This window comes from Alligator sinensis, unplaced genomic scaffold (genome assembly GCF_000455745.1).
Source record: "Alligator sinensis unplaced genomic scaffold, ASM45574v1 scaffold20_2, whole genome shotgun sequence".
Taxonomy (NCBI): Eukaryota; Metazoa; Chordata; order Crocodylia; family Alligatoridae; genus Alligator; species Alligator sinensis.
In genome coordinates this window covers 1,932,517-1,942,116 of record NW_005842012.1, presented here as the reverse complement: position 1 = coordinate 1,942,116, position 9,600 = coordinate 1,932,517, and positions in this window count along the sequence as shown.

Below are 9,600 nucleotides of genomic sequence, written 5' to 3'. Positions count from 1 at the left end.
GTAGTGGTCACTGAAGGAGGCTGGCCTAGTCCTGAAGGTGTGGTTTTGGGCAGTGTTTATTATTGGCATGTAAGATTTGGTGCAACCAAGAGTGGCATACCCACTCATCCTCCACCCTAACAAAGGTGAAGGTGGTGGTGTCAGGGTGGTGCGCATGCCAGATGTCCATTAGGGAGTGGTCCATGATGATCTCCCTGAGGACACCTGCAGTAGCCTGGCTCCACTCCCTGCCAGTGCAGTCCTGCACCTTGAGGGTAATGTTAAAGTCCCCACCAAGGACCAGGCACTCATGAGGGCTCAGGAGCCTGGAGTAGGTGGCTGCCTGCCAGTAGAAGTGGGCCATCTCCAAGTCATGCACAGGGGCACAGATGTTGGCCAGGCTGAGAATGAGCCCCGGGACCTGGACCTGGAGATGCCACAGGTGGCCTGGCACTACTTCAACAGTGAGTAGGACCTCTGGCTGCAGGCTTGGGGATAACAGGGTGGACAGCCCACAGATTGTGTCCATGAAGTGGCTGAAGTAGATCCTGTCTCCCCCCTGCAGCTGCCAATTGGCTTTAGCAGCTAGAGTTGCGTGGGTCTCCTGCAGAAAAAACAGTACCCTACCTCCTGAAGGAAGGAGAGCAACTGGCACCTGCAAAGCCCCATCCTTCAGCCATGCCAGTTGAGGGTTACCACAGAGTTGGTAAGAGGTATTGTGAGGCTGGGCGGGATTTTGCAGGAGGCAATACCAGCTGCAGGGCCCAACAGCCATTCTGCTTCCCTCTTGAAGGTATAGAGGGTGTCATGGAAGCTTTGGGCCCAATGGTAGTTTTTGGTGTTGCTCCACTTGTGCCCTTTGCCTTCCCCCACCAGAGCCCTCACGCAGTTGAGGATTTGTTGGAAATTCCACCAGCATTCCAGGGAAAGCTACATCATCTTCCCAGAGCAGTGCATGCTCTCCAGGAATTGGAGGAGCTCCTCCCTGGGTACCACTGGGGCCAAGAGATCTGCAGGTTCTATGGAGCCCACAGACTGCCAGTCGTGTTCCTCTTGGTCCTGTGATTTGGTGGGCTCCTCCTGGTTGCCAGGTGGAATGGGTGTTTCCCACTCCTCCTCCCCTGTGGGGACAGAGGTCCGGTGGAGTGCTGCCCAAACCACAGGGTCCACTACAACCCCCAAGCCCAGGGGAGGGGGAAGGAGAGATGCAGCCCCTTGGGGTAAGGGAGCAGGCAGCATGGAAAGTGGCAAGAAAAAGTGGTAGGGGTTCCTGTGCAGGGTCCCCCTCGAGGCTGGAAACATGTTTGGTGGGTGACCCTGCTTCTCCCCCCTCAGACCTCAGGCCACAGGACACACTGGGATATGTGGAAGGGGTGGCTCCAACTGGGGTTTGGGAAGATGTATTGGGAACCTGCGTGGTGTTGGTGCCCTCTCCAGAGCCCTGGGGAAGGGAACCTTCTCCATCAGAGCCCACTGGTGTGAGCTCCAGGGCTCCAACCTCCCCCATGTGATCAGCTGGGGAGGGCTCCACCATTGGGCTGCCCCCAGGTCAGCAGGGGCCAAGGTCCCAGTGCCTGCAGTGGTGAGAGAGGCAGGTCACAACTAGCAGAGTTAGGAGTCTCCTCCATGGGCTCCTCTACCTCAGGGTGGCTGGGCCATCCTGGGCCCCTCCCCACAGCAGGAACAGCTACCTTTGTGATATTCTCTGGGGGGTGGGATTCCTGGCACAGCTCAGAAGAGGGTGGCAATGACAGTAATGTCAGCCCCCTCTCGAGTGGTGGGAAGGGGGCCCCCTTCCATGTCACAAAGCCCAATCTGTCTCTGGGTTTTGAGCTTGGCCTGGGTGGTTGATCACCACCTGTATGGGACCAGCACTCACCCAGCCTCAAGGTGATCCAGGGAGAAATCACTCTAGGGTACTGGCAGTAGTGTGGGGCTAGGAAGGGGTGGCGATGGTGGGAGTTGTCAGGCTTTCCTCATCACCCTCCCCTGCCTGCACCTTCCTGCTTTGGGAGCCCTGCTGATGACTGGTGCAGGATCCCTTGAGCTTGCAGGAAGGCTGGATGCTGGGGCTCAACTGCAGGGGGTCCCAGTGATGCCAATGGTAGTGGCACCCCTCTCCTTGCTGGGGGCCTATGGTTCCCTCTGTGGCTGACTGAGAGGCTACTCCTAATGGAGATGCCCTGGTGCCTGGCATCAAAAGCACCTCACCTCCCCTTCTGTGTAATAAATGTGGTTGGGGGACACCAGGAAGGGAAGCAAAAAGGTTCCCCCCACCTCTGCCACTAGCTGGATGGTGACTTGGCATTGAAAGGAATGAATATGGGGGAGGGTAAGGTCCTGGCACCCCAGTGGGAGGTTAGAAACTGGAGGTAGGACCCTCCTCAAGTCCTGTAGAAAGGGCATGAGGGCCCAGTTGGGGATGTAGGGCAGGACAGGGCTGAGGACCACCAAGGTCCCCAGCTCCTCCAGGCACTCAAGTGGGACATACTTGTCCACCACTACTAATCCCTTCCCCACCACCTCCTGTGTGGCAGCCTCCATGGCAAGGTAGAATAGGCCCTTGAGCTAGTACCTGGAGGCCACCAGAATCTTTGAGGCACCCCCACTGCCCAACCAAATCACAAAACACATAGTTCTCAAGCAGCGGCAGCTCAGTCTCGGGCATGTTGCAATAGACCCCACTACGCAAAAGACCACGAGAACTGACAGAGGCCACACATGCCTGGGATATAGTCATCAAGGGTGACTTCAATTATCCAGACTTCTCTTGAGAGGTACACTTGGCCAAGTCAAACCAGTCACATTCCTTCCCGACTTGCAAAGAGCTCTTCTTGGCTCAGGAGGTGCACAGGACAACCAGAGGTATGCTCTCCTAGACTTGATCCTGGCCAAAGGAGATTACCTGGTGAATGACTTAAATATAGATGGTAGCCTAGGTGACAGCAACCATGAAATCATCATGTTCACTGTCCATTGCCAAGCAGACAAATCAGTTAGTACAGCTGAAGTTTTGGCCTTGAAAAATGCAAATTTCAACAAGGTCAGGTCACTAGTAGGGGTAGGACTGTGGGACAAGGGACCAATGGCAAAAGGAGTGCATGAAGAGTGGTCGTTCCTTAAGGACATGATCCTGGAAGCATAGAGAAAGTCCATTCCCATGCAGATGAAAGGTACCAGAAGGGCTAGGATGCCCTCTTGGCTAAACAGAGAAATCGCGGTCCTCGTAAGAAAGAGGCACACAAACAATGGAAGCTTGGGACAGGCCCCAAGGAGGACTATACAACAGCCCGCACTTGTAGGGAACACATTAGAAAGGCTAAGGTGGTGACTGAACTTAAATTAGTGACAGGAACCAAGGACCACAAGAAATCCTTCTTTAGGAACGTAGGGAACAGGAAGAAAACAAATGGAAGTATGGGGGCATTGCTTAACTCAGGACAGCTGGTTACCAACACTCAGGAGAAAACTGAACTCCTGAATGACTACTTTGCTTTGGTATTTCACTGGGCCAAGGGGAAAAGCATGCCAGATAGGGTACAAATTGAGCAGGGCAGGAATGACTGCCTTCCTACTATTGCCATAGAACCAGTGTGTGATCAATTAAAGAAATTATACATATATAAGTCAGCAAGACCAGATGAGCTCCATCCAAAAGTGCTAAGTCATCGTGAAGCCCCTGGCAAAACTATTCCAAAACTCATGGTGCTCTGGAGAGATCCCCGAGGACTGGAAGAGGCCAATGTTGTGCCCATCTTCAAGAAGGGGAGGAGGGAGAACCTGGGTAACTATACACCAATTAGCCTAACTTCTATCCCAGGGAAAATCCTGGAAAAATGAATTAAGGAGTCTGTGCATGATAGGCTTGGAGAAGGTAGGATTCTGAACAACAGCTAGCATGGCTTTGTTGCAGGCAGGTCTCGTCTTACCAACTTCATCTCCATTTACAATCAGGTAACTCACCACCTGGGTAAGAGAGAAGAGATTGGCATTGTATACCTTGATTTCCAAAAATCCTTTGATCTGGTATTCCACAATGTTCTCATGGCAAAATTGAAGGATTGTGGGCTTAACTGAGAAATAGTTAGATGGGTATGAAGCTGGCTGCAGGGTAAGACCCAGCGAGTCCTAATGAATGGATCTATGGTCAGTCACCTTGCTGGGGTCACCTGACCCCAGCTGTCTTTCTTGCCTGGTGCAGGGGGCTGGACTCAATCTTATGAGGTCCCTTCCAGTCTTACAATCTATTAATCTATGGCCATGGTGGGGAGTGGGCCCCACTTGCCAAATGAGTTGTGGGAAGAGGCAGTGGAGGGCCCAGGCTCTGAAGCTGAAGGTTTCCCTGCAGCCACCTAGGCATAGCTCAAGCTGCTAGGCTAAGCAGCCAGGCTTGCAGGCCTGGGAGAATGCTGAGTGGGCAGGGTGCCTGCTAATGAGGTACCGCTGGTCCCTGCAGGTGCCAGTAACTCAACCTTTTTTGCAGGCCCTTTACCCTCCTCACCCCTAATGGAGGAAGACAAGGAGCCCTTGACTTTTCCCCTGCCCTGGTCAGGTTTGGGGGCTCCTGTGGCCCCCTCTAATGTAGACTGGCCAGGCAATCCTGGAAGTGATCCTAGAAACAAGGGGAGTCCATTCCAACCTGTAGGAATGGTGGGAAAAGGGCTCAACAAATCCTTTGGCTTAGAGAACTCATGGACCTCCTCTGTCAAAAAAGAGAGGCTTAAGAAGGATGGAAGACTGGAAAAACCACTAAGAAGGAGTATTCTGCACTGGTTCACACCTGCAGGGAGCAAATTAGGAAAGCCAAGGCTGCAACTGAACTCTAACTGGCTACACGAGTCAAGAACAATAACAAAGTCCTCCTTCAGGTATGCGAGGAGTTGAAAGAAAAACAAGGGCAGCATTGGACCCCTACTAAACCAGCTGGGGCAGCTGAATACTGACACCCAGGAAAGAGCCAATCTGCTTAATGATTTGCATCAGTTTTTCACCAGCCCAAAGGGACCACCCTGCCTAACATGATGCAGAATGACCAGGGTGAGGGTGAATATATGCCCACCATTGGCATGGATCTTGTGAGAGAATCTTGAGAGGCTGGACCCCAACAAAGCAGCTGGTCCAGATAGATTGCCTCAGAGTGCTAAAGGAACTGGAAGACATCATAACGCAGCCACTGGCAAGGATATTTGAGAATTTGTGGCACTGAAGATTGGAAGAGGGCTAATGTTCTGCCTATCTTCAAGAAAGGGAAGAAAGACAACCTGGAAAGCTACAGGCCGATCAGTGTGACCTCAATCCTTGGGCAGATTTTGAGGGGAAAAAATTCAAAGAAACCATTATTGACAAGCTAACCTAAGGCAACATTCTGAGGAATAGCCAACACAGGTTTGTTGCGGGTAGGTCTTTCCTGACCAACCTCATTTCCTTCTATGACCACGTGACATATCCCCTGGACAAAAGGGAAGAGATTGATATAATTTATTTGGATATAAATAAAAAAAGCCTTTGACCTGGTGTCCCACGATGTCCTCATGGAAAAACTGGGTAACTGTGGCCTCGACTATTCGGCAGTCCAAAGGCTGGGGAACTGGCTCCAAGGTCAGACCCAGAGGCTGGTAGTTTATGGAACGGAATTCCTACTTGGCACTGAGTGACTGAGTGGGGAGGGAGTGTTTCCATCCCCCAAAGATCCATTCTTGGACCTGTACTCTTCAGTGTCTTTATAAACAATCTGGACACTGGTGTTAGAAGTGGACTGGGTAAATTCACTGACGACACCAAACTTTAGATAGACTTGCAAGGTAGGTGGATGAAAACCTGATGGTATTCAATACAGAGAAATGCAAGGTGTTCCACCTCAGGAATAAAAACCTGCATCACGCTTATAGGCTCGGTGGTGCTACACTCGCTAGCACTATGACCAAAAGAGACTTGGGGGTCATGATTTACCACTAAATGAACATGAGCCACCAATGCAATAATCGCAGCTGGCAAAGCAAACAAAACTCGGATTTGAATCTACTGATGCATCTCAAGCAAGACCCAGGATGCCCTCTCCTCCCACTGTACTCAGCCTTGTTGAGGTTGTGGCTGGAGTACTGCATCCAATTATGGGCTCCACAATTTAGGAAGGACATGGAGAAGTTTGAAAGAGTCCAGAGGAGAGTCACATGCATAATCAGAGGCAAAGAGAACAGGCCTTCTGAAGAAAGGCCACGAGCTATAGGATTCTTCAGCCTGGAGAAGCGCAGGCTCAGAGGTGACTTGGTGGCAGCCTGTAAGTACATCAGGAGTGTGCATCAGGATCTGGGGGAATGCCTGTTCACCAGAGCACCCCAAGGGATGACAAAGTCCAATCATCACAAACTCCTACAAGCCTGTTTTAGGCTGGACATAAGGACAAACTTCTTACTGTCCAAGCCACCAAGGCCTGGAACAGACTCCCCTCAGAAGTGGTGCAAGCACCTACTCTGGACACTTAAGAAACATTTGGATGCTTATCTTGCTGGGATCCTTTGAACCTAGCTGACTCCCTGCCCCTTGGGCAGGGGCTGGACCCGATGATCTTATGAGGTCCCTTCCAGCCCTAATGTCTATGAAATCTATGAAATCCTCCCCCCACCCTCAAGTTTGTGGGCAGGGGTCTTGGTGGGGGCTGGGCCATGCCAGTGCAGCAGAGGGGCTCCATTCCCCCACCTGCATCCAGGAGGTACAGTTCAAGGCTGCACCACTTTTCACTGCACTAGGAACTGTGACTGGGGGAGGGGTTGCCCCTCTGCTGCACAGACGGGGCGGGGGGTCACGCCTCAGTTGCCCCAAGCTCCCAGCAAGACACGTGTCTGTAGGTTTGGGGGGCGGGGGGGGGGGGGGGGAGGGTGTTCTACATAGCAGAGAGACTGTTTCCCTCCCCACCCACAGTTCCCAGCATGGTGAAAAGCAGCACAGGCCTGAGCTCCTGGCTGCAGCTCTGGGAGAGAATCAAGCCTCTCTGCCACATGGATAGGGCCTAGCCTCCACCAAGACCCATGCCCACAAGTTTGGAGGAGGGCCTTCTGCATGGCAGAGGGGGCCTGTTCCCCTGCCCAGCCACAGAGAAAGGAAACGGAGCCTTTTCTGTCTCCTCTATGACAGCCCAGGAGTGTGGCTGGGCCCATGCTCAGCAGGAGCAGACAAACACTAGCTGAGGGTAGCAGCATGAACACTGCATGCCAAGGTGCACAGCCAGGCTGGCCCACCTCTATTGCACAGGGCTCCACATGGTGCATGTGCAGCTCCCAGCACTCGTGTACCACCAGGGGAAGCCCCATGCAATGGAGCCAGATGACTTCACTGCTCTGTGCCATGCAGGTCCCATGACTCCACCAGAAATGAGCCCGCTGGCTGCACTCCTGGCTGAAGCCACACACCACCAGGAGGCACTGCCTATACTGCCCAGAAGCTGCACGCTGGCTGAGCTGGGCCTTTCTGCCCATGAGGGTGGGAACAAGGCACGCAGGCTGAGTGAGGTACAATTAGTTGGTGGGTGCCCACAGGCTGGATGAAATTGCCCATGATCCATATTTTGCCCACCACTGCTCTAACCTAAACAGCTTTAGTCTGATACCACTCTAAGTTAACCCTAGATATGGTATCTGCCATTTTTAAAGGGCTCGATGTGCCATGAATGTCTGTTCAGTTACAGCTTTAAAGTGCTTTCTGCACCCTTAACTCAAAAGTGTAACTTCTGTACACCCCTTTAATGTTCAAATATTAAATCAGGATACTTCAAATTGAAGTGCATGTGTGGTGATTTGTCCCATCTACCACATGCAAAAGAAGTTGATTCAGAAAGTGTTTATGGTTTATTCTCTTAACCCAAATAGGTACACTATAATAAGGACAAATATTGAAAGAATGAGCATATGAAAAAAAAATCATTCATCTGCCAGCAATTATTAAGAAAGCCATCAAATTGGGATATTAGTATATGGCTGAAGAAGAGTAGGGTCTCTATACTTAAAAAATGGAAAGAAAAACTGATTTGGATAACTCTAGAACTGCTGACTGACTTAAAAAAAAAAAAAGCAGACATGGCTTAAGAACAATTTTTGAAGAAAACGCGGAAAAGATTTAGGTAAATGGAATGTAGGATAAAAATAAATTCAGAAAATAAATTTTGCTAATTTTCTAGGCAAAAAATGCAGTATGTACTTTATTTGGATATAGTAAAAAAATTGATATCAAGCCACATGAAAAATTAATGGGTTAAGTTAGGTGAATAGGGATAAGAATAGAAATTGTTAAAAAAAAAAAAAAAGAGAGAGAGCGCGAGCACGCGCCAAGAATGGGTAATGTTGAAAATGGAAGTATTGGGGTTCCTAAAGGATGATCTTAGAACTCATTTAATATTTTCTTAAATGATCTTGGTCCATGAATTAGACATATCCTGTTTGCTACTGACATAATTGAGAGGCATCAGTACAGAAAGCCAGAATTATATACAAACACAGAAAAATTACAAGGAAGAACAACAAAAACAGGATGAAATTTCATAGTACAAAGTATAGCTTAATAGAATCATGGGATTGGAAGGGACCTCAAGGGTCCAAATCCCTGAATGAACGCATGGGACATTGGTATACGCGCTCTGGAGTTGTGGGGGTCAGATTAAATCAAGTGAGCTCCAATGCATTCTACTCAGAATGCATCAGAGTATGTGCAGAAGTGCCTATGAATACTACTGACATTCTTTAATGCTTATCCAACCTCTTCTTGAAAACTTCCAACAAAGAAAATTCTATCACTACCCTGGGCAGTCTATTCTACTGCTTTACTATTCTAACCATAACATAAATCTGCTCTACTGTAATTTGAGATCATAATTTCATGTTCTACTCTCAAAGGGGGAAAGTTGTTCTCCCTCCTCTTTATGCCAACCCTTCAGAGTAAAAGTTAAATATAAGGCTAAAACAAGAGCAATTGGGTATAAATTAGCCACAGTTACATTTAGCTGGAAATTGAAATTAAGTTTATGAATGGATTCATGATTCAGTTGCTTGAAATGATAGGGATCTAGTCAATGACCCAGGAGATACCTTCCAGTCCTATGCTTTTAGTTAATAAGATGACATTTAGCACTTAAAAAGAGAGATTCAACTATACAAAACACAGCAGGTAAGGACTGTAGAAAGTTACTTTTGTTTACATCTTATTTACATTGTTAAACCGGGGTGCAGGGAGGTAGCGCAAAACTTCCATCCTGTGCCTGAGGCTTGGGGCAGCAATGGCCTGGCTGCCCCGCCTACAGGGGCCCCCGCCCGGGGGGGGGGGGGGGGGGGGAGGCCCGGGTCCCCTGCCCTGCAGGTTCCCAGCAGCAGTTCACTCCCTGGCCCCAGGCTGCGGTAGGAGCACAAGCAGGTCCACAGCCAGTTTTCTGCTCCAGAAGTTCCTGAGGCTGCAAGAAGCCCAGGCACCCTGGGGAAGCTCCTGGCCAGCCCTGTGGGCAGCACAGGTCACCTCCTGAGGCTGCTGGGGGTGGCATGACCTGGCAGGGTCCTGGTCCAGGGTGCGGGAAGCTCAGGGAGGCCACAGGAGCTTTCAGACGGAAAAAGCAGCGGCAGCTCTGCTCCGGCTCCTGGTGCA